This window comes from Uloborus diversus, chromosome 3 (assembly GCF_026930045.1).
Source record: "Uloborus diversus isolate 005 chromosome 3, Udiv.v.3.1, whole genome shotgun sequence".
Classification (NCBI taxonomy): domain Eukaryota; kingdom Metazoa; phylum Arthropoda; class Arachnida; order Araneae; family Uloboridae; genus Uloborus; species Uloborus diversus.
The window spans coordinates 186,173,327-186,200,110 of NC_072733.1; the positions used below are offsets into that span (position 1 = coordinate 186,173,327).

The 26,784-nt window shown below is 31.7% G+C and overlaps 1 protein-coding gene across 1 annotated transcript in view; it reads right to left on the reverse strand.

The window, feature by feature from the left end:
* The window catches only part of LOC129219333 (uncharacterized), a 60,319-nt gene that overhangs the window by 26,888 nt on the left and 6,647 nt on the right, over positions 1-26,784 (reverse strand). The gene's annotated exons all lie outside the window — the stretch shown is intronic.

The window sequence follows — 26,784 nt, forward strand, 5'->3', positions numbered from 1 at the left end:
GTTATTCTTGAATGATCCATGAGTGGAATTGAGATTTACCCACGAAGTAATCTCAAGCCAACCCAAGTTTGTGAAAAACAGTGTGAGAAACTGGTACTGAAGTGAATGTTGTTGCCCCCGGTATAGAGCGTTAGCTTTTCCTCCACTGCACTAGCTACCTCAAACATCACGCAGTGAACTTCGTCAGAATATTTGAAACTGTTGAAACATTTAACAAAGCAAGGGGGAGAAATCAAATAAGATCAAAGTGCTACTTAATAGACTAATTAAGTAGAGTTGGCTCTCTATTTAACGACTTTCAAGCGACCACAAAAAATCGTTCTTACGTAGAATGCGTCCTTAAATAGAATGCTTTTAAAACTACAGTGGAGCATCCGGGACGGTAAAAAAGTCGTCTTTAAATAGAAAAGGTCGTTAAATAGAGCGTCGTTAAGCAGAGATCCAATTGTATTATCGAAATTTTTGGTTACTAAAGGAAAAGATAATTTTAAAATTGAAACAACGAAATTAAAGATTTTTTTTTATTTAGCAAATTGCAAACGATTTTTTCCTTGTTTATGTCACAAATTTTAAAGTTATGAAAACAAAATAATTAGTGTATGAATCTATATATTCAGACTATGTCTCGTCATAAAGTTTTCTTTGGAAATTGTAAGGAAAAAAAGCTATCACATGCGATAGGAAATAATTAAATGTGTTTAAAAGAAAATCTTCCTGATTAAAAATTAAACAAACTCTCACAAAAATATTTTCCATAAAAACAGTGACGTTTTTCAAATACGTAACTTCCCACTATTTTTACCACAAGAAGCTGCAAAAAGCGACTTCTTGACGTAAAAAACGACGCGTGAAAAACGGCGATCCATCTGATCGCCGAAATCAGCTATTTGTCAATAATAGAATCATGACGAATAAAACGAAACTCATTTAATTGGTTTAAAGCGTTTAACTGAGTGGCAAAAAATATCAAAATTAAATGTTCCTTTAAAAAAATAAATAACTAAGTAATAGGAAAAAAGAAATTGTATAATGTCTTTTTCCTTCAATGAGAGCTGATGTTGTGTCGAGCTATCAGTGCAATGTTTAACCGTTTTCCTGGAGTCAGGAAACTGAAATCTGAAAAACAGAGTCTCATTTGTGCTCTTCTTTCTTGTCAGCAGTAAATCACAGTCCACTTCTCAACGCAGTAGCGTAGACCGGGGCACGTTTACGCAGTGTCTTTTTTTCAAAACGAATTATAACTAGAGAGCCAATAGTCATAATCGATTGATGTAATCCCTTGCAAATATTCTCACAAGTTTTTGAGCATTAGTCTAGCTTCGGTCCAGCATGCAGGAAGAATAATCTGTTTTCTGCAAAGTTGAGTAAATTTTGTGTTAAACGTTTTGAAGCTTATTGTGAATAAATAACACTTAGTTAAGAAAAAACAAATATGTAAAAATTAGCAGAATTATTTCCTTTTTTGAGAATTGTATTTGTGTGAACTGAAATGTTATTAAATTTTTTTGCACGTTAAAAATAAATCCAAACTTAGTGACGGAGAGAGTTTACGCATTGAACGTCGGAACACCTTTACGATCGTTTTTACTGTGTCTTACTTAAACGTGCCCTTGACATTTTTTTCGCTCCAAACTGTCTCAAACATTTTTAGTATTTTCCAGCTATTTAGTTTTGAAAATTACCATTTAATTTTGAGTTAAGTTACACATTCGTATCTTATAGCTTACAATCATATAGTGCTGTCTTCATGTCCCTTCAGCTTTAACTTTATACACTATTCAGTCTGTAATAAATTTGCTTTATTTTAGCGATGGTAGTACATTATGTTCAAAACACTAACAGAACCACGTTAAGTGTCAAAATAAATATGCGTAAACATGCCCCGTGAGCGGGGCAAGTTTACGCAACCGACTTGGACTCAAAAATATTTTTTTTAGTGGTTAAAAACACAAGCTGCGCAACAACTGAATATACCAATTTTAACTCCATTAACTGCTTCATAAAACCGCAATGTCTAAAATTTCCTAAGTTAAAACATAAAAATTAGAAAATTCACTGAAAAACATCCGCGTAAACGTGCCCCGGTCAACCCTAAACATGTCTAACTATATTGCAGAGTTATCATCACAAACTTGCAGATCACCGTATATACTACAGTTTTCTAACTTATTACCGCATCCCTCTAAGCACGATTCTGTATAATGGCATTGCTAAACGAAATGAAAATGTTAGAAAAGTTCAACTTGATTAAAAAACAAATTATTAATTACATTTAGATATCGCATTATTTATTATTTTTATTCTTTATAACACGTTTAAAAATGCTGCATAGCTAACAAAAAACGTGAATAAAACGATGTTTTCGAGGTCATAAGACATTGACTCATTTTTAAATGTTACGCTTAGCTTTTAACATTTGCACGGCGTGTTAAATAATTGCGTTCAATATGTCATCTGATTTGAACCCAATGGAAAATCTGCGGTTATTGCAGATATTGTTTTGTTTTTGTGATTTTAATGCACTTCTAAGTTCTGTCTTTTTTGGAAACATTTTAAGCCCTTTGACATGCTAATTAAATGATTTTCAGTTATGATAATTTTGCGTTAACTTTAATCCGTGGAATACAATAACGTCAGGAAGTGTTATTCATTTCAGTTAACATTATAGGTTCTTTGACGCATCTGAGACGTAATTCTACTTTAAGAAAAAGGATATTATTACAATAATCTTCATTATTGTATGCCACAAATATTGCAAGCTGTCCCAGTTCCTAAAAATTATTCTTTTAGTTAATTTTATAAACAGAGTGCTGGAATGTTGAATATATGTAGCCATATCGCTGTTGCGCCTCAAAATCCTGCTATGTGTATGTGTGTTGGGGATGTGTCGTTCATGAACGAACGGGTCAAAAAGAACGAATCCTTTAAATGAACGAATCCGTTCGTTCACCTAAAATATGAACGACTGTTCTTTTGAACGGTGAGCAGTTTGGAGCACTGAATTGATACACTTGTGACAATAATCGCTTTTTATTTTTGAACTACATTCAGCTTCAATTTTTAAACTCTTAATCATCCTCAAGTTTCCTTTTTCTCAGTGCATTACAATATAATTATTCATGTCAAACTTTTTTACTTTCTGCTTTATTTATAATTTTTCTTTAACCGTTGCAGTTCATTAGCAATTTTTCAATGTATACACTAGAAATGTTTTTTTGTTTGGGTTACTAACAAAATGTTTGAAATTTCCACTTTCTGTCCACAAACCTGCTAAAATCCTACCCACGCTTTCTGTCGCCAAAATTGTTTCTAAAGATACCTTTAATCACTTTTCTAGCGATCCTTTTGTCTTCTATAACATCCCTGCTATCAATTACCATCCATATTGGTCTAGGTTTGACCTACCCTCATCGAGTTTCCTAAAATTGTGACCATATATGAAGAGTAAAAGTTGTAAATAAAACTTGAAAGTAAGAATTTCTACCTCTTTCAAGTGAACTAATCGGGGTTGGCAGGGGTTGAAATGTGCCTAAAAATGAGTAATTTACCCTCATCGAGTTTCCGAAAATCATTATCATAAAAAAAGAGTAAAAGATGGAAATAAAACGCTAAACTAAGGTTGCCTACCTTTTTTTTTTGGCTCCCTAATCAGGGTTGTCAGGGGATAAAAGGTTTTCAATGAGGGAGATAATCTGCCCCTCATCGAGTTTCCGGAAATTGTTGTCATAAATGAAGAGTAAAAGCTATAAATAAAACGTAAAGTATGGTTGTCTACCTGTTGCGTCTGAACTAATCAATGTTGCCAGAGGCTGAAAAGTGCCCAAAAATGAGTAATTTACCCTCATCGAGTTTGCAAAAATTGCTGTCATAAATGAAGAGTAAACGCTGTAAAGAAAACGTTGAAGTAAGGTAGCCTACCTTTTTCCGGTCCCTAACCAGGGTTGTAAGGGGCTAAAAGATGCCCAAAAAATCAGTAATTTACCCTCAACGAGTTTCTACATAAGTATTATAAAAAAATGTTGGTAAAAATGTTACAAAATCGATTTGTATAGGGTTGCCTAAGTAAAAATGCTCCGATCATAGGGTTGCCGTTATTCAAAGTTTCAATATTGAAACTTCGAACAACTTCCGTCTTTTACTCTTCGTTTATGATAACGATTTTCGGAAACTCGATGAGGGTAAATTACTCGTTTTTAGGCACCTTTCAACCCCTGGAAACCCCGATTAGTTCAGGTGAAAGAGGTTGAAATTCCTACTTTCACGTTTTAGTAACAACTATTACTCTTCATCTATGGTAACAATTTTAGGAAACTCGACGAGGGTAGGTCAAGCCTAGTGGGATCTCGCCCTATATTGGTTTGGCTTTATTTTTAACTTGACGATTTCCAAGTTGCTTATTTTACATTTAATATCCAGAGATTTTTAATAGGATTAATACTGTCTCATTTTTCTACCATTTAAAAAAGTGTTGCGGTTTTTTTTTCTTCTGTTCTGGTTGGTGCTGTGAAATAATAATTTTAGAATTCCCTAATATTTAGGTGAGTCTCTCTTTTTTTTAAATAAAATTGGTTACCAATATATGTGTTGTTACTTTTTTCGCTATTGGTAATACTACATGTACGTATACAGTGCTGTAGCTGGAAAAAAATATTTGAAGGAACGTACCTCTTTTTTTTGGGGTAGATGTCATGGTTGACAATGTTTTTTTTTGGGGGGAAGGTCAGTTTCAACAACTTACGCTAGTTTTCATTTAAAAAGCAGACGTTTTATGAAACAATATTTTTGTTAAGTTTATGTATATTTAACGTACGTAGTTTTAATAAACATTTCTCTATTCTCGTGTTTTATACTACAGTCTGTTTCTTTTTTTTTCTTTTTTTGCAGTTCTCTTTTATTTATTTCGTGAATTATATTTTTAAAAATGTAACTGAATGTATACATTCAAAATTAGTTTTTGTTTTATTTTCGCCTGTGACCACTTGGAGATATATTTCTATTTAGAATTAGTGCACTATTTCACGTAAGTTCAATTTTGCAAATTTTGTGACATCACAAAGAGTTTGTTTATTTTTCATATAGTAGTAAAATTTAATAACTTAATTTTGTTACTTGCTGAAATGGAACCTGTGATTTTTGGAATGGGAAACCTATCTTAGCATTCGGTAACTGAGAAATGAACTATAATTGCTTTATACCTCTAAACCTGAATAAAGTTTTTTTCATTCATTTTTCTTAGGCATATTTTCTTACTTTTAGATGTGATTTTACTAATTTTTCCTTCAAAGAATATTACTGATCTAATGAAACATTTCATATGTACGTGAGTATGTCGTGCAAAGAGATCTCCTGCAACAACTTTTTTAAAAATGAACGAAGTCGTTCAAATGAACGAGTTAAATGAACGGATCAAAAGAATGAACGAACCTCTGATGAACAAATCATTAAAAAGAACGACATTGCCCGCCTCTAATGTGTGTACAAATTTTTCCGGAAGAAAAAAATGCTATAATGTTAAATATTCTTAATTTGAAACTTCGGTTTCAATTTTAATTTTCGCACATACTATGAAGTTAAAATTTTAATTTCAATTAATGTAGAGAACTTAAAAATTTATTTTCACACAATATTTCATACATTTGTTTTCACTTAAATGGTTTAGAAACATACTTTTTTTATTTTTTGTAAACACATTGCGGAATTTGAATTTTTTGGTTATAGTATCAATGTACTATACACGTAGAAGGGTTTTCGGGATCAATAAGCTATGTAAAGTTGCTCCTGAATCAATAAAATAAGTTAAAATTTTGATTTACTGCATAAAGTGGGTTTTAGAGGCAGTGACAGTATTTTTCTTTTTGTAATATTCTATCTGTTTAACGAAAGTAAAAAGTTTCAACAAAACCGATGTCTTTCTTTAGAAGTTATTGAAAACTTGCTAATATTTCTGCGAGTAATATCTGTTTACTTCCTTTAAAAACATCTTAATGTTCGTTTCCATTGCATAATAAACCTTGACCTTTACTGCTGCTCGTCTCTAACTTTCGAAAACTTTTTCTGTTCTAATGGTCAGAATGTAATCAATAAATATTGTATTAAGACATACTTTAGCATATTAAATTCAACTATATTGATAAAAATTGGCTATTCTAATTGTAAGTTTCAAAGTACTTTTTATTTTGTTGCTAATACGACAGCTCATAAAAATTTATTTCAATAATTGCTAAAAAGATTTTAACTTGATTACGATTGATGTTTAGATTTTTGAACTGGCTCGTATGAAGGCTGAATCACTTGGAACCTTTTACTTTTGCATCCAAGATTGCATTAATTAAAGCGTAGCTTAATCACCCATTCATTTCGATTGTTTTTTAGCCCTATGTATCCCATTTACCCCCCCCCCCCCCATGTATCCCATTAATTTGAATTGAGGCAGTGAGAAGCAAAGGTATGTCAGTAGACTTTTTCGAGCAAAACGTGTTTAAGGTTCAGATCCTATATAGGATTTCATTGACTTTTTTTTCTACGCGATTCTGTACAGCAGCACCTACCAGGATTGCTATTACCATCTTTTTCCCTATACAGAGTAGAGATTCTCCTGCTAGTTGCACTGATTATCTCCAAATTTTTAATTTTGTCACTTACATCCCTCTGCTTTTCACTGCCTCAATTAGAAAAATCGGAAAATAAACTTAAAAATAGTTGTTAACGATACAGTTTTAAAGACATCAAGAAAGCACTCTTCCACTACACATTTTTCTAATTGAGGCAGTGAAAAGCAAAGGGATGTAAGTGGATCTTTTGAAGTTTTGAGTCAAACGCGTTCAAAGATAAAGGTCCTACATAAGCTTTCATTGAAAAGTTCTTCTAAATTATGTTGCATAAAAGCAACTACCAGGGCTATATCTCTCGTTTCAAGACAGAGGAGAGGTTCACCCACCATTTCCTCTGGTTACCTCCAAATTTTTAATTTTGCCACTTACATACCTTTGCTTCTCACTGCCTCAATTGGGAATGGACTACGAAGCAATCTTGTAAGTTTAAGGGTTCCACTAGCCGACAAAGTATTAAAACTACTGAATTTGAGCATCGGCAGCGGTGTATTGCTTTTCTCGGGATAATTGCTAAAGGTTTTCGCTCAAAATACGACTTCTGTGACTCCTCAAAATGTTTTATAAAAGTGCACTAAAGTGCTTATGAAATTGAATAAAAATGACTGATTAGAAAATCTCGTTTTAAACAAAATTCTTTCTTGAAAATATTTCTTCAATATCTAGATTTTAAGGGTTCCACGAGTTGACAAAGTATTAAAACTACTGAACTACTACTATCGGCAGCAGTGTATTGCTTTGTTGCAGCCTGACCGCTACAAGTTAAATAAATGTCACTCAAAATATGAATCCTAAGTGTTTCATAAAGTTCTTAAGTTTTTAAAAAATTGATTAAAAGTGATTAAGTAACACATATCGTTTTTAAGAAAATATTTCTAAAAAATATTTCTCAATATCGAGATTTATGTGTAAAGAAATAAATACCTTCACTGTAAAGGCTTCAATAAGTAAAATTTCTCAAGGATGGAACTTTAAAAAAAATAATAAGTTTGACGATATCTTGAATGTATTTCACTTTTTGTTGTACATTATCTGTCATTGTCATATTAGTCCCATTCTTAACTTCTTTGTCGTGGAGTCCTTATTTTAAACATGAATTCCAGACATAAAAGTTGTTATTATAACCCATATATCATCTTATCTTTAAAATAAAAGAGATTGCGGTATTGATGTCGTTTTAAACTCATTTCCTATATTAGTGACTTTTACATTGATAGACGCAGGAACACAGTTGAAACAATATGAAGGTATCGTGTCCAAACTAATTCTCCCTCCCCTCTCCCCCCTCCGCTGAATAAAAAGTACTTTATTTTTGAATAAAACAAACAATTTTCTTTCTTTCTTAAGAAAAAAAAAAAACTCGCTCGAAATTATTTTGGAAAATTTTTTAATGCTTTAAATATTTGTTTTATTTAAAAAAGACAGCCGAAACTTTTTTGGGTGTCGGTGGTAGTAGGCTTGAAATTACACAAATGTATCAAAGAAGATAAAAATGAACTATACAAATAAATCTAAGAGGGATACAGTATCAAAATCCTACTTGAAAGATTTTGGCAATCTCAAATGTTTTCATCAGAAAAATTTTTCAAATATTTCTCCTGGTTTGATAATATTTTTTCTAAGGAAAACTTTAATTATATTATTGGTTCCGAACCACAACTAGGAAATTACAAATCTGAAAAAAAAATAGAAGGTGTCACTTTAGTTGAAAAATGTTTTTCGAAGGAAGTCGTAAGTACTTCCAATCAAATTTGAAATTAGAAATGTTAGTTTAATAATCTTTAAATCAAGTCTTCACATTACCCCAAAATCGTGAAAAATATGTTAATTTCTTGAGTTTTCCCTGAAGCAGTATGAAAAAAACTTATTTATAGCTACATACTAGTAGTATTCACCCCACGATATGTAAAAATGAAGTTTGTCAATCAAAAAATCGGTATACTTAAAACACACATTATGAGCATGAAATTCTCTAGTTTAATGGAATTTGTTCCTCTACTGTTTAAAACCATTTATCAAACATACAAACAGAGGCGTATTGAAAGGGGAAGGGGGGTAAAACACCACTCAAAGGTGGGTTTTACATTTGGTGGGTTTACCACTGGTTTTTACATTTTTGCTAATCCAAATACTGTAATTCATGCACATGCAATAGAGCATATCGTCGGCACCATCAAATGTGAAAATTGGCACTTTTCAGGAGAGCAAAACAATATTTTTTTCCACCTGACGCATTTAGTTATTTTCAAAGTTTTAATTTTTATAGATAACTTTAAGTGTAAAACTTATAACCAGCAGGTAGCCCTTTTTGAATATTATGGCAAAACATCGAATTTGAAAAACGCTATTCGGATATTTCACATTCTGTAGTTTAGCATGGTACCAACGATATAAATATTAACAAAATTTTATGTAAAAATTAACTTTATATGAAAAAAAACCTGCATAAAATTCAGGGGGTGGGGTAGGGTTTTCAGTGTCAAAAAAAAAAAAAAAAAATCAATTTTTTCATGATTTTTTTTTAGGAAACCGGTTTGATTTAATTTATTAAAATCTTTTATGTATGGTTTTAAGAATATTCTATAAATTTTTGATCAAAAAATATCCACAGACAAGCCGGTGACAGAGCTTTTCCCAGAGCACCTTCGGAGAATAATGGTTTGCGGTGCTCATTATATCTCAGCTGACACTTATCTGAAATCAAATTCTAGTTGAATTTAGTCAAAGTATTAATTAATCCTCCCCCCCCCCCTACGTTCCCAAATCTTTGGCTTTAAAATTTTTGGCGGCCATTTGAAGTTAAAAGTGTTATTTTTCACGAAAAATTCCGCTATTTTGTTAGTAAAGAGCCCATTTAAAAAAAAAAACCCTCAAATAACTTAGGGGGAGGTTTTCTACACGCAGAATGTGTGCACTAAATTTGAAATTAATAGGTCAATAGGTTTTAAAATGGGAGTGAGCACAGACTTTGAAAAAGTGGTTTTGAGAAAAATGCGTTAAAAGTTTTAGAAGCTAAAAAGCATCAATTCCAGCTCCATAGAGTATAGTCCCTGCAGCAGCTTCGACCTCCTCAGCCTATTCGTTTTTCATTGTTAAGTTATATCATATTTAACTAACCGTAAGCAAACAGCACTGACATTCTGAACATCCGCAGCTGTCGAAACTGCTGCGTTCTTCGGCAGCTGTCGGAGCTACAGTTCAAAGGAGCGGAGACTGAATACTTGATAACTTTGAGAATTTTGCTCGAAACGACTTGAAATTTTGGAAGTATATTTTTGAAATGTTTGACTACCAGACGAAACAAAAAGGAAAAAAATCACTTTTTTGACACTGCAGAACCCTACCCCCCCCCCCCCCTATATATATATATATTTCAGATGATAGCATAGAAGTTACAAAATTTCACAGGGTTATTCTTGGTCTCTATATAGACAATGCAAAACAGTTATAGTCTCATTTAGAAACGAAAAAAAAAATCCTGTTTTATAAAGTCTAATCGTTTGTTCTTCTCAAAACTTAAATCGATCTTCTCGACCTCCGGTACATGTATATTATATTTGCAAATGCTTCCTTTAAGGAAATGTTTCAAATCATAAACTTTCCCAGAGTCCTCGAAGAGCAGACAATGACAAACAAATATGTCCTCTCTTTCCCTGTCATGCTTGTGTCACTGAAGTAATAATAACGAGCCTTGGAGGAAGCTCAGTTTTGCAAGGACAAGTATGAACTGACCAATGAAATTTTCATATTTCAGTTATATTTTTCCCCTTTTGTTTTACACACACACAAGATTAGTAGTATACACGATGGCAAGACGTGTTATGATGTTTACTTCAGTGATGATTTTATAATTTACGCTCTGGCTTGTGAAATCTGTTTGCACTGGTGTTGGAAAGCTTAGTGAATTCACATTAATATAAATATTACGTATTTTTAAGTCTAGAAACATGCAACTGCAAGGAGATTTTCTATGTTAAATAGTTATAACAAACAGAGCAGTGTCTGAGTCAAAACAGATAGTAATGTTGATGAAATTCGTTTGAAGTTCGTTCAGTATTTTTCTTAACGCCAATCATTTTCTTTTATTTTTATAAAAGAAATAAATCTTATACTACTGCCTGAATTAAGATTTGAAGAAAGAAAAATACAAATATGTCTTAAATAAACAGTTACTCAAATGATTATTTGCCATTCTCATTTGATTGCCGCAGCAGAAGAAGATATCTGTTGTAAACATTAACTTAAAAATTAGCGATTTTATCAGTAATAAATCAAAATTATTTAAACAATAATAGGAAGTATCAAATTACAGTATGGCCCCTTTATTGCGGACACTAACGGGACAATTTTTTTTGTCCACAATAGAGGGGTGTCCGCAAGACAGGGGTTTAATAATGTTATTTGCCTTGGAATCGGAGAATTAAAAATTGTCCACAAAAGAGGGGTGGCCGCATTTGAGGGATGTCCGTTAAGAGGGATTTCACTGTATTTGGCTTTTTCCAGTTGTAGTTAGAAAATTGGACAAAATCCATTTTTTGCTAATCTATTTTTCATTAAAAAATATAAACATTTCTCATTGTCAGTGTTTGAAAGAAAGTCTGCATTTTAAAGATACGCAATAAAACTTGAAGAGCAACACTCTAAAAATAATTTTGCTTATTGTCACCAAGTTTTACTGTATTTCTATTTGATAACAGAGGAATATATCAATTGCATTTCAGTTGACGTGCTTTAGGAGCGCACGCTTAAATTAGCACTTACGAGTTTAGAGTAATAAAACGAGTATCCCAGGGGTTGCGACGATTTTGAAGTTATTGACACGACTACAAGGCGACAAATAGACTGCATATCTCGTCTGGAAAATAATTGCTCCATCTGCATAACTGTAACGTGAACCTATTATACATGCATAATTAACTTATTTTTCGGCTTCTCCTTTTTGCTAAAAATTGTCTGCATAAATTTCTTTTTTGTACTCGATTCAAAAAATCTTCCCGTAAAAAATAACCAAAACGCAAAAGCTCTTGACGAATTCAAAAATGCGCAATTACCTATTAGGTGTCTCATCCTTATTAAATAGCGTGACTCTAATAAGTGGAGGCTTCACCTTGACAATGCTTACGCTTTTGGGGGGAGTTCAGTGAAAAAGGAAGTTGCTATTGACACGGATATGAGTTGGAATTATTTCACAAAACTAGTACAGAAGTTACCCAACTCAATTCAGTACAAATCACCTTACTCCAAAAAGAAGTAGACATTGTCAAGGTCAAGTCTCAATTTTGCTAGACCATACAGGGTTACAAACGTAAATGTTTCATATTGGTCATAGAAAATGTTTGTTGTCAACTTGAGTCAGCGATATCTTTTGTTCTCATTTACGTAATGTAAAATAAACAAAAAAAAAAAAAAAAATCAGCCTGACAATCTCAGATTTTCATGAAACTTTCAGAAATCTGACTAAATTTAGATATTTATATTTTTAAAATCTATCATTCATAATAGATGAGTATTTTTTTTTCCTTTTTTTTAACTTGCCGGCGGTGCTTTAAAATGTTATAACTCAAGTTTTATGGGAGCTAGCTCTTTTTAAAGACAATTACATTCACTTTAATTTTAAATGTAACTTGAATGATTTCGTGAAGAAACTTTTTTTCAAAGGTTAAAATTTTCAAAAATTTTAAAGATAGACCCTTAAAAATTTTTGAAAGAAACATATGATTTTTAATGTATCTTAATGAATGCATAAAACATTTCAGAGAGGGAACATGGATGGATCAACAGTTGCAGCTAATAATATGGGAAAAGTTTTGCTATATTTTAAACTTTTGTTTAAAATTTTGTTTTTTAATTATTAATCCCAATAATTTTATTGGAGATAGACTTGTGTAATTGCTCATTTCATAGAGCATTACATGCAATTTACTGTGATGTGTAACGAATTATTTTGGTGAAAACAATCTTTTCACAAAATTTTGAAGTTTAAAAATGTAAATATTTTTGACATACTGTCCATTGAAAATTTGATATGTTTTAATAATTAATATGTTTTTAATGAATACATCCAACAATTTTTAGTGATACCTCGATGGGTTCAGAAGTTACAGCAGTAACTAAAAATGTTTAGCAAAAGTTTTCCAACATTACTAACTGTACTGCTATTCACGGTCCCACTCTGAAAACTTTAGGATGCATTCATCCAACTACATTAAAAATCATATTTAAAGGACACTATGTTAAAAATTTTTGAGTTTTTAAAAATGCAAATTTTGTGAAAAAAGTTTGCCGAAAATTATTCAAGTTATGCATCAAATTAAAGTGTACATAATTGTCTTTAAAATTAACGATTATACACAAATCTATCTCTCATAGAACTAATAACATTTTAAAGCACTACCGACAAGGTTGAGTGCCTTGTTGAAAACAGCGCGGGGGGAGGGGGTGACCGAGCTTTTGATCGCCTTTAACGCATTTCAATTATTTAAGATCGCAAGGATAAAATTATTTGCCAGTAAACACATTCAAACGGCTACGCCAGAAACGACTATCCACCGAATATCTTCTGCTGTCAAACTCCGGGAACTCATCAATTCACGTGTTAAAAACAGAAAATGTATGTTGAATTGAAATGTATTAAATGCTTTGTCAACCTTTAGCTTGGAAGGCTGTACATTCAAGGTGAAGGTTGTAAAAAGTTATGAGGTCAATTTTAACCGAATATTTACGTGATTGTATTTACGATATCACAAAATTATTCCGCCCTGGGAAGGTAAACAGCAGTATCTAATTTATCTTTTTTTTTTTTTTTTTGCATTTATTTTATAATAATTTTTTAAACATACTTACTTATTTGGTTACCGTTGAAAATAAAGCGCGAAAAGAGCGTAATATTCCAACATTTTACTGTTTGTGGAGAATTCCAAACACGTTTCCTAAAATATCTCAAGACCTCATTTTTGTAAATACTGCTGTTTACCTGCTCACGGGGCCTGATTACTGAATAGGCCAGCTAGGCCGTGGCTTAGAGCCCAAACTCTTTTAGGGGCCCCCAATGGCTAAAACTGTTTTAGCTGATGGCTTAAATGGTTTTATTTCATGAATAAAACCGTAATGTTTGAATACAGGGGAGGAGGCCCTTGGAAAAGGGTTTTGTATAGGGCTCCTCGATATCTTAATCGGGACCTGCTTGCTCACGTCAGCATTGGTGTATAATGTTTTTAATACATTTTTTATCAAAGGTTTCCATATTTTGCGGTTAAAATTTTATAATGTCTTGGTCTTTAGACGATTTGTGCAGCTTGCAGTTTGTGTGTATAGATGCAGCTCGTACAATGGCGTCGCATTAAAAAACGTATTAATACGTTTAACGATATTTTTAAATAAATCTCAGGAGTAAGAAAATTACATGTCAATATGAGTTGAATTGACTGTCATTCACTTTATTTTCACATATTTATTGATATGATGTGTTATATAGACTGTACTCTTATTGTTATGAACCCCAATATCAGGTAGTCTGACTAGCAAATAAACACAAACGCACAATTTCATTTTCAAAAATTTACAATACAATTTAAGCAATAACTTTTGGTGCATGATATTAAAATCATTTTATTGTTATGTGTATTTATTAAAAGATTTTTTAAAAAATGCGAAAACATTTTCTTTAAATTCTAATGTATATTTTATAGGGTTTAAATGAAAAGTGTTTCTGCACCCAGTAATTGAACCCGAATCACTTGCGTTTTCACCAAAAATGGTTTAATCGTTTCCTTTTCAGAATAGTGAACAAGAAAGTTACTGATGTCGATTCAAAGAAAGAACTTTTTTAAAAGAAAGACAAACTTTACTGGGGTGAGTTCATTCACTAGTCAGATTATCCTACCTTTTTTCGCAATATGACAACATCTTCATGAAAAGGTTCTGATTAACGAAGAATTTTTATGTAATAGAATATTATATGTAATCACGATTCTATTTAAGATTTCGAAACATATGACTTCATAATGGTAATTACATTAAATTTTACGTCATCAATGATTTAATTGCTTATGGGTATTCATTTACCTGCCATGCTTAAGTGTACTTTTAGCGCAGTTTTGTAACAAAATTAATCTTCAATATGAAGCGTATAGCTGTAAAAGTAAATGTCTCCATCTCCACCTTTTTCGCTTTTTTTTTTTTTTTTTGAGTTCTTTGATTGTAATACTTTGGTATGCCAACAACCTGAAGCAGTCAAAGAGTTTAAAATTGGAACCCAAAATGGTTGAAACTACACTCATGTCCAAAATTAAGGCCCCAAACAAAAAAATCTGCAAAAACTGAAAAACTCTTCGCTGTGTTTCTACGAGATTTGGCACAGAGGTATATTACGATGACATAACATCATGGACACAGACATAACAACATGGAAAAGATTTTAATTAGGTCTTTAGAAACAGGGTATATCAAAAAGTGTTAAATTATGAATCAAAGGTAAAGCATTTACCTCGGGAAAAGCCTGTCCAATATGGAGTGTGACCACTGTGTGTACTGCTATACAACCTTCACAACGAGCTTTCACACTAATAAGAGTCAATAAATTCTTGGGGCAACAATGCCCACTCTTCCAAAACTCTTGGAGGGTATTAGGGGGGGGGAGGTCATGCTCTGGAATTGCTTTTCATAGTCCATCCCAAACATGCTCAATAGGATTGAGATCCGAAGACCTCGAGGGCTAGTCCATACGTCGAATATTCTCTTCCTAAAAACTTTTGTGACCTTAATTTTGGTTATGAGTGTGAATAGGAAAAGTTATTGTAACATACCTTTTTGTTGCGACAGATATGATTTTTCCCCTTATTTTTAGATACATACCAATTTTTGCAGCCATATGCTTCATATAACGACTAAGCATCAATGTCTTTATAAATACAGAACAGTAAAATAACTTATTTGATGGAATTACCAACTTTATATGTGTCTAAAATTACCCCCAGAACATCGTGTTTCATTGCAAGTTGACGGCGTGTATAATGCATGTTTTATGTACTTCCTATCTATCCACATATCCACATTAGTATGTCGCCTTCGTTTACAAATTTCAAGAAACGTATAGTTTGTTGTAGTTTACTAAAATAAGATATTGTAACTAAATTTTAAATTAATAAATAAAATGGAAGAAATAATTTAAGCGAACCTGTACACTGAACGTAAAGAAAAATGTTAAACAACATATTAAATCTTATTAAAGACTACACAAGAGCCTTTTCATCAGTCAATCTGCTAAGCAAAACACTTTTAAATTTTGTGTGAAAGTGACGCGGAATAAAAATTTGAATTGGCACTATTTCTGTATAAGGTCTCAAGAGTGCAGAAATGCAAAAATAAGGCCTGAGCTAAATGTGTATTTACTAGCTTGATATCATAAAAAATGTCTCCTATTTAAAAGGAATTAAGATTCAAAAAACTCTAGTGGAAGTTAAGGGAAAGTGGATTTCCTTTAACGCAAAGAAGATGTCCTTAGTAATTTTTAAACAAGAGTGAAATTACAAATGATAAAAAAGAACAATTTAGAAAGAGAGAAACTCCGTTTATATACGTGAAAAAATCTGAAACTGATAAACCTTCAATAGTTTAATTGCAGCATTTAAATCGAAATCAACTACTCTCTAGTTAGAGGAAAAAGTTTTCATTACAGATAAGAGCATAAGAATTTCAATGTTTCCTAACATGAAAAAAAAAAAAATCAAAAGTTGCGAAGAATAATAAATTACATACATGTTTTCCTTGTATTAAATTCATTTAGATGCACCTTGCGTTTATTCTTCACGAGGCTCATATAAAAGAGAAAAAAAAAAGAACCTTCAATGTAATGACAGGTAGCGGTAATGTGATATGTTTTCGTGTGTTTTTTCTTGAAGCTAAATGGTTATCGAAACTGCATGAAAAAGATATTTTGTTCTATATCATAAGTAGAGATATTCAGCGATGCAGTTTTTATAATTACTTTCGTGTCCTGAATTGAAAAAAAAAACATTGTTGGTGAAATCTTTTTTGTTTTGGATGAAGCAATCAAAACATATATGAGGCGCTGAGAAGCAAAGGGATGTAAGTGGCAAAATAAAAAATTTTGTACGTAACCAGTACAACTAGTAGGGGATTCTCTCCTCTGTCTTGGGGGCAAGAGAGAGTACTAGTAGCCCTGGTAGGTGCTGCTTGGTAAAATCATTCATTCTTGTAAATCATGCTGCTGTACAGTATGATTTAGAAAAAAAATTCAAGGAAGCCTACCTAGCACGATATCTTTAAACGCTTTTTACTCAAAACTTGAAAATGTCTACTTACATCACTTTGTTTCTCACAGCTTCATATGAGTTAAACCTGAGATAATATTGAATTTCAAGAACATTTGACTCATGGCAGTGTGCTATGCTAGTTTAATTAAATCAAATATCGTTATACACTCGCTCAGCAAAGTTTGTTTTCTTTCGTGCTTCGTGAAAAGTGTAAGTGTTTTAACCTTATAGGCATAAATGGTATGATCGTTTTAGTTTCGTAGCAGGTTTATTTTATAGAATTACATTTTAAAAATTCCCGAAGACAATATAAGTCTTCTCGTTTCAGAAACAAATCGGACGTTTTAGCGCATTAGTAATATGTTTCTTACAACTTCTAATTCGATTTAAGGGAGTCCAGGACACATTTTGAAAAAGGAAATATTAAACAGAATTTTCAAAATTTTCAAATGTTTTGCACTGATTCACCATCTATTCAATAAGCAAAATTATAGCATAAACATTTTTAAAAAAATTATAACATAAATATTTAAAAAATATATAACATAAATATTTTAAAAAAAATTATAACATAAATATTTTAAAAAAAAATTATAACATAAATATTTAAAAAAAAATTATAAATATTTTTTTAAACAATTTTAATTTAAATTTAATATGTTTTTTTTTAATGGGGTTGCTTTTAAATCGCTATAACTCAAAATACTCTTGGTCAATTTTCAAATTTTTTTTCATAAAAATATTCACAAATATCTAAGCTTTAATTTTTATTCGAAGATTTAAAAAATATTAATTCGATAAAAAATAGAAAATAATTGAAAAGTTTCAAAAAATTCGAAAGTACTTTTTTTTTTTATTTTTTTAAATATCGTATTTTTTCAAATTCGCCGAATAAAAATTAAAGTAAACTGTTTGAAAAAGATTGCTCCAAATTTCATTACTTTATCTTTAGCAGTTCTTGACTTATAAGAGTTTGAATACAAAAAATCGGGAAAAATTGCATCATGGAGATAAACGCGTTTAAAGTTTTAAAATTAAATATAGTATAAGTAAAATGCATGCAACAAAAATAATTATATCTTTCGTTCTAATTAAGTTAGAAACAAGATTCAAAACGTCCTTTCATGCAGAAAAAAAACGGAAAGGTTTTTGAAATAATAAAAAATAATTGCAAAATTTGACGATTTTTGTGTCCCGGACCCCCTTAAATTAAAATGTTTTCTTTTGGTAGATATGAATTGGGATGCATAATAATCGTGCTGCGGTTGGGGGGGGGGGGTATGTTGCAGCCAAAAAAAAAGTAATGATAGTAATAATTATCGTGTGAGTACTTTTTTGAGACGGCATTTTGTGCTTTCATGTACCTCTTAACTTGATACAATATCCTCCAATGGATTTTGCTAAATTTTATTCTCTTAGTATTAAGCAAAAAGACTTTTTCTTTAAAAAATACATGAAACACAGTATATACAGCCAACTCTCGATAACTCGAAATCTCAAAGGACCGGCTAAAGCCTTTGAGTAATCAGTTCCTTTCCTACCCTTCTCAAGAATAATTTTTATTTTCTTTTTCAGAAATAGTGCATAATGGATAGAAATATTTAAAAATTAATTTTATCCACTTGTAGGTTTTGATAAAATTAATTATTAGTACTACATAAAAATATCATTACAGAGAATTATTTTTGTTAAAGTACTTCGAAAAAGGAAGTAATTTTTGACTGTTTACATTTTTTATCGCATCTTAAAACTTGATTAAGTTTGCATGTCGTAGGCCCAATTTCTTTTCTTTTGATTTCAACTTGTAATGCTTCTAAACGACTTTTTGTCCTAAAAGGAGATTATTTAAGTCATCCAGAACAAAAAGTCTTCTTTTTCTGTTTTTGGCGTAATTTTAAGTCTCTCGACGATTAGCAAGTAATAAAATTTGAGGTCGTCAACCACGGTTAAAAATTTGCCCAATCGGCTACTGCTCACGTAATCTTGCAACAGTGTGCATAAGGTAGCACTATTGTAAATAAATTATGCTCATAACACAAGCTAATAAGACAAAGCGATATGTTTAAGGGGGAAAGAAAACTTTTTTCTTATTTTGGCTACATTTTTATGCATAAACTAGTAACAAAACTTTCGTAAAAACTTTGACTTAAAAGGAGTACACTCGAGATATAGAGACAACTTCCTGTTGAAACCACTAAAATGTTTTGGGGACCGAACTAAAACTTCGAGATAAAGGAATATTCGAGGTATAAAGCTTCGAGTTATCTACAGTCGACATATTTTCTTTTTCTACTTGAAGAGACATAGGATGGGATGGTGTGAATTATGTCATGGTGAATAATGTTGAAGCGTCCATAATTAACTCAATGCAATTTGCTAAAATTGCCCTCGATTTGATCGTAGCAGTTTTTTATTCAAAAACCATTATTTTTGAAATTGTCGGAGCAAAAGAAAATGTCCTACAAACATTTGATACTGGTGAATAAAATGCATGATTTTCTAACTCCGGGGAGTCATTTGTGTTTAAAATGGGAGCAATGTTTGTAAATTACTTCAAATGTAATGTCAAATTAAAAAAATTACTGTTAGAAATTTAGTATTAATCTTATCGATTATATTTTATTTTCAACCTCCACAACTCTTTGACTAGTAAAATTAAATTCCATTAAAGTTGCAGTAACTACAAGTTAATTAAATACCTTTGTGCTGAAAAGTAAAATAAGTAATAACAACGTCAAAAAGCATAAATTGCAGATTACTACATATTGCAGTAATATATATTATACTATATATACTGCATATTTGCAGTAATCTGCAATTTGGGCTTTTTGACGTTATTTCTTATTTTACTTCAGTAACTAGTTCCAAAAATAAGCAAAAACAAAATCTAATGCTCAAATTAGGAAGGGAAAAGAAAAAAAGGGAAGAGAAACGAAAAAGCGGGAAAGGGTTTGAAAAGATAAATTTCAATATCAGTATTTTATAAGATGCCGTTTTACCTTGTCATTTCATGAAACTCGAAACTTTTGCGTAAAATACATGATTTATGTTTAAGAATTTATATCTAAATGGAATATATATATGTATCATTACTATTTATACTAAGTTGCTATGTAGGATTACTGTAAATTTTCACATTTTATGCTTTATTTCAAGTAAGGATGTGCCACCCGGTTCTCCACTGAAAGTTCTTATCCCCTCTCTCTTTTTCTCTTTGTGTGCTTCCCCGTTCGTCAATCTTCCTTCGGTTAAGAGCAATGGAAAATGTAAATAATTGGTCATTGAAAAGTTTACTTTTTGAGTTAAGTATTATATCTAAAGGTTAACTTCATTAACAAAATACATATAAGAAATCTGGTACACACAGGAAGGTCAACTGATTCCGCCCATATAGGTAAACATTGCTAATGGTTGATTAAACGAGCTCTTCTTAACTAGAACCATAGCTAGTACAGTACGTCACAACAAACTATTTCATTTTAACTACCCTAAGGTTGTTATGAACCTCTCAAGTGCTACTTTTTCTACTAAACTTAATTTTACTTTTATCTAAATTTTAATAATCTACTTTTGAAAACCATGCGTAACAGTATGGACGACATTTAAGAAATTTGAATCTTTAATTAGGGTGTAAATTGCACTGTTTGTACTAAATGTAGATTTGTTTCTTCTTGTCTTAGTTTTCTCAAGACGTAAATGGAATGCTTTCTATGTATAGATTTTTTGTAAAGGTTCTTCCGAGCTGCGTTCCTCAATTGGGGCTTTAAACTCATTCAATTATCCTCCTATATATAATTGCGAATTCAGTGATCGAGTAACGCTCCTGACGTCACCAACAATGAAACTCGCGCCACGACAAGATAATTTGATAATATTTTTTGCTAATGTTTGACATGCAGGAAAATGCTTTATTTTGACAAGACTGAATTGGAGCCGGCAACTTAACTGTTTTACTGGTAAGACTCATTTTAGGAGGATGAGGAAACGAAAAAGTGGTCAACCATGAACGCTATCTACTGGAGTTTAGGGTTAATCAACTGGTGTTAGGGTTTACAATTTCAACTATCAAAATATCACCAAACAGGAATTTGCTTCATTCAAATACGAGCGATTTTCTAGTTCCTCTATACAGGGTGTCTCAAAAGGTCGTTTACAAACTTAACATGCTGGTCTGTCATATCATGATGAACAAGATTTACATAGGAACATGTGTTCGCAAACGCAAAGCTGGCGCACTCCATGCACACAAAGTCAGACACTAACGGATGCACAACATGTCACATATCTATTATACAAAGACGGTTTTATACAACATTTTAGTCCTTTAGGAAAGCTTAAAGCAGTTGCTAAAATTTGAGTCCTGCCAGCTCTCATAATCACGTTGCAACGACAACGCAGCGATCAGAGAAATCTTGTCAGAATGGATCGTTATTACGACGGTCGGTACTTCGTTCGTTGCGACGGTGTCTGACAGTTAAAGGCAGCAAATTTCAACAACAGCTATAAGCCTTCCTTGAAAACTAAAATGTTGTGTAAAATCGTCTTTGTGTAATAAATATGCGACATGTTCTGCATCCGTTAGGGCCTGACTTGGTGTGCGTAGTGCGCCAGCATTGGGCTTGCGAACGTATGTTACTATGTAAATCTTGTTCATCATGATATGGCAGACCAGCATGTTAAGTTTGTAAACGACCTTTTGGGACACCCTGTATTTTGATTTGAGTTATAAACTAATAAATAAATATTAGGAATTACTATAAAAAGCACTTGAGCCTAATGTATTCTTATCAGCATTATTCATTAACATAAAAAAAGAAAAGAAAAACATTTATTTGTGTGTAACTCTTTGGTCATTGTAAGGTTAATTTTATAGTGTAATAAAACATTAAAGTTTCTACTGCTTTTAGTTAATACAGGATTTTCTTGACAGAAATGATGCTCAAGGTGATAGTTGTTTACCCTATTCAAAATAACAAATGATATTGCTTAGCGAAAGTTCAGTTTATCATTCCCCCCCCCCTTTTTTTTTCAAGTTAAAATAATTAAATTAAATAATAATATAAATAAGTTAGTAAAGTCAGTAAAGTCAGTAAAATGGTACTAAGATAAATAGAATGTATGCTGTTACATTAACCACAGAAATCAGCACCAGTAATACACTGAATATAAATAACCACAGAAATACACTGTATAGCCAAAAATAAGCGGGCACTTTCAAAACTTGAAAAATGTTTCAACTTGTAGAGAAATACTCGTCGAATTTTTCTGTAACTTTTGTCAAATAAAGGGTGGTATTTCAGCTCGCAATTCCCAGTTAAAGTTCAATAGTGCATGTATTTACGAAAGTAACAAAAAATTGAATTTGTTTTTTCCATCCTGCATCATAACATTTGGAGAAAAGCTGTGAATTTCAAATCAGTTTTTCTTTCTACGTAGGCGAATGTGGGACAAAGTGAAATGATGAAATATTTACCTTGTTTTTAGCACCACTTAGCTAATAATAATTTAACTATATATTAACACATGTAGGCTACTCCAGCCAAGAAAATAATTATCTCTGAAGATCAAAGCATACGATAATACAAGCAATTTTCAAAAAAATGATACTCATGTTGTAATTTTTTGTTGTAAATTAAAAATTATTTTGTTATCATCTCTACTAATAATAAAGCTGAAACTCTCTCTGTGGATTTCTGTCTGGATTTCTGTTTGGGATTTCTGTCTGGATCTCTAAACGCGCATAGCGCCTAGACCGTTCGGCCGATTTTCATGAAATTTGGTACAAAGTTAGTTTGTAGCATGGGGGTGTGCATCTCGAAGCGATTATTCGATTTCGTTTCTTTTTCTATTTCAATTTTTTAGAACATTTTCCGGTGAAAAAATTATCATAAGATGGACGAGTAAGTTACGAAATTATCATGACGTGGAACCGTTACATGGGAAGAGCGAATGAACATAGCCAATTGGCGCGAAATTCATCATCCATTATTTGTAAATATACAGGCTAATCAAATGACCTTTTAATTTTCTACTACGGGCAAAGCCGTGCGGATACCGCTCGTAAAATAATAAAGTTCTTGTTATTAACGTTATTAGTATTTATTGATACTTACTAATATTCAGTGCAGTGCTTATTTAATTGAAATTAAGCTTATTTTTATTTTAAATGTCAATTAGTCAAGTGCATGCGGGGCAAAGTGAAATAGTTCATTCCGTTTACTTATTCAATATCATTTATGTATTTATTTGGCAGTTAATTCAGTTAGATTCCTTCATTTAAAAAGTCGTTTCTTTATTCATTCATTCGCCTATTTTTGTTTATTAATACCCTATTATATTCACTTCTTTTCTTATTCTCACATTCATATATTAATTAGTTAGTTTACTTATTTGTTCTTTAGTTGTTCTAAACGGTCTAACGATTTCTATTCATTTACTCATTTATTATTTTAGTTATTCATTCATTTGATCACATTTTTTTTTTACCAGAATTTTTTTTTCCCACTTTGTCTCATGAAGAAAAAAATGCAATTTTTCTACCATTTCTTTTAATGTACAAATTTACCACCAAAAATTAAAAAGAATGTTTCGATGCAAGTTTTATTACAAAATACATTGCTTTCTCTTTGTGTACTGCAATTTTCAAAACCAATTTTCAATTTATTCATTTTGAAAAAGATTAGTTATCTTAACTACTTCAGTTTGCCCCACATTCCCCTACAAAATTTATAGACTTTCGTAAAAAGTTTCGTCTAAATACGTGAGGTATAAGCAATTCTTTCAAAAAAAAAAAAAAAACCGTGTCCTTTGTCACGTTTTGGTTTATGACCGGTACATATTCCCAGAAATGTATCCACACTTTCATAAAACTTGATACAAAAGAAATATAAACTGAAATTTGAAATAAATGTATTGAAAATTTGATAAAATATGAGCATTAAAAGGAATTAAGTTTTCACTGCCCAATGCGTGAAATATAGTTAGTTATACTGCCGTGTGCAGGTAAACGGCAGTAACTGCAGAAATGAGTTTTCGAGATATTTGAAGATATGTGTGGCGGATTCAATACCAACAATAGGAAAATGTTGGAATTAGACGCTTTTTTTCGCGACTTTTTTTCAGCGGAACCCAAATAAGCAAGCTTGTACAATAAAGATAAAGTACAATAGATGACAAAAAATGCAAAAAAATTAAAAATGAAAAATTTGCAGTTACTGCCCTTTACCTGCACACGGCAGTATAAGTTTCACAACTTCATAGCCAGATATGTGAGGCGACTTATTAAAAGAATACAATTGAATGGCGTAAAAATTTAGGAAGACATTGGCAGTCCAATGAGCAGTATTTTAAGGATTCTCGAAGAGGCGACAAAGTGTGAGGAATTGTCCCGAAATCAGTCATTCTTGTCTGTAATTCTTAAGTGATGTTCTGCTGGAAAAGCGTGATGCAAACAGATTGTTATGGGTACCATTTACTTTCTGAGAATCTTTAAAATACAGTTCCTAAGATGGCCGATGTTCGTCTAAATTTTTACGGTATTCAATTGAATTTTTTCATAAGTTGCCACATACGAGCACCCACTCTACAAAGTTGTGATCGTTATAAATTGTCGTCTTTCACCCAAGCGCAGTGAAAAATAATTTCTATAAATGTTGAGATTTCATCAAAATTTTCATTATTTTTATTTCAAATTTCAGCATAACGTTTCTCTTATATGTAGTCAGCTGGTCTGAAAGTCTGGTAGTTTCTTGGAAAACTCTGCCTGTTATAAGCTAAAAACTTGCGAGAGAGATTGGTATTTTTGAGAGAAATGCTTATATCTTTATAAATATAAGTGATACTCTTATGAAAATCCATAGCATATTGTGTTCAGGGTGGCATCACCTCAGAGCAACGGGTAGGGTATCTTGCGTTATTCTATTATTATGCAATTCGGTTATTCTGAAGCTCAGATAGCTTGCTGGTGCTCAGAAGCGGCTATTTATGTTTCATTTTAGCATTGAAGTAGTAAGTTAATAACTAAATATAATTTAAATACAATTTTGAAATGTTTAAATGATTAAAATGTCAATACCTGGTAGTAAAAAATAAAGAACGCGCTATTACTAATGTTAGATATCATGGTTAATTTTATAACAAAGCGTGAAAACATAATCAAAACGAAACCTTAAAACGTGAAAGCTTTTTAAAACATCTGCTTATCTTTATTTTGTGACGAACAAGAAGATTAAGAATTATGTTCCTCAATTTCAATTTATTAAAAAATAAATACTATTATAACATATGATATAAAATACTCATAATTTCAAAAATGTTATGTACAAGTATGAAACATTTCTCTAGTTGCAATAGAAAAGAAAATTCATAAGCTTGTTTTTTTTACAAATAATAGACACTTATGCTCATTTTTGAACAGTTACAAATGAAGTACAAACACTAAATATAATTAATGCATATACCAAGAATTATTTATGCTTTTAATTTTTACTACATTATAAAAAGTAAAATGATAATTTTTTCTAATTTATTAACTTTATATAATAATTAGCTGTACCAGCACGGCTATGCTCGTGCTATAAGGTTAAATAAAGATTTTCTTTAAACGTATGAAATTTTCCTCCAAATTTCGTTTTGCAGTATGACTGTTTTACATTTAGGTTGTTGGAACTGACACGCAACTTAATATTTCAGCCACCGAGTCACAAAACAAGTTTCAAAATATAAAACATCCACCTTATACAACTGTGCTAAGTGCAAAACTCGTATCTGCAGACAGGTTCAGAATGAGAAATTGCCTCTTAAAATATTGCTCATCCATGTATTTGATTCATACGCAACTTTTTCAAAGTTTTTTTTTTTTTTAAATATTTCTTCCCAACTTACCACAAAACATTGTATTTAGGTGAAATATGTGATAAAGGGCCACCTGATGACCGGTAACTCAATTTTGATTTTTAAAAAAAGTGCAGATACGACTTTTGGGATTAGCGCCACAAAATATATGCGTTATAAATACTTTATTCTCTCTTCTTTATTACATTTACACTCTATGCTTACAAATATTTTTTATACGAGAAATAATAATTTAGGCATTCGAGTGTTTATCAATGCAATTTTTAAAAAAAGGGGTCCAAACCAGGGACATGACAACTATCAAGGGGCACAGAAATTCGTATACCACTAATCTAAAAGAAATTAACAGCTGTCTTCCTGCGGCTGTTAAACGTTTTTTAAATAATTCATACGTTTTTCCTTGTACTAAAAGACACCCTGCGGTATCCTGTGAGATATTGAAACATGCTGAAGAGCAAGGCCGAAATGTCAACACTTTAATTTATGCTCTATTTGAAGTGAACGCGTGCAGGTAAGCGACACGATTGTTCACGAACAATGCAGTGAGGTTTACGAGCAATTGAGTTTGCAAAAGGATGTAATCTTGCCAACACGTATGTCGGATTGCGGTTTCATGACAAGCATTATAAGTTCCTTAAAGACGTGTCCGAATGAAACTTAAGTTAAAAACTTTTACCACTAGTTCGCAATGAAAATTTTCAAGCATTGAAAATGGGATAGCTATGTGACAGCTTTGTAGAAAAATAATACTTTTCAACCTCATCACTCCTTGTGCTCCAGAACAAATTTGTTTTTCATCAAAGCTTCTGAAATTTTCCCAGTAATGGTTATGAATCGTCATTTCAGATTTCTGATTCGTAGTTAAAGCACAAGCGAATTTTCTCTTAATAAAATAATTTATTCTTTTAACCTCAAGAAATGAGGCACTGAGAAGCAAAGGGATGTAAGTGACAAAACTAAAAATTTCGAGATTACTAGTGCAAAGGTTAAGAGAAGCCCTTCTCTGTTGTAGGGCAAGAGATGGTGCTAGTAGCTCTTGTAAGTGCTGT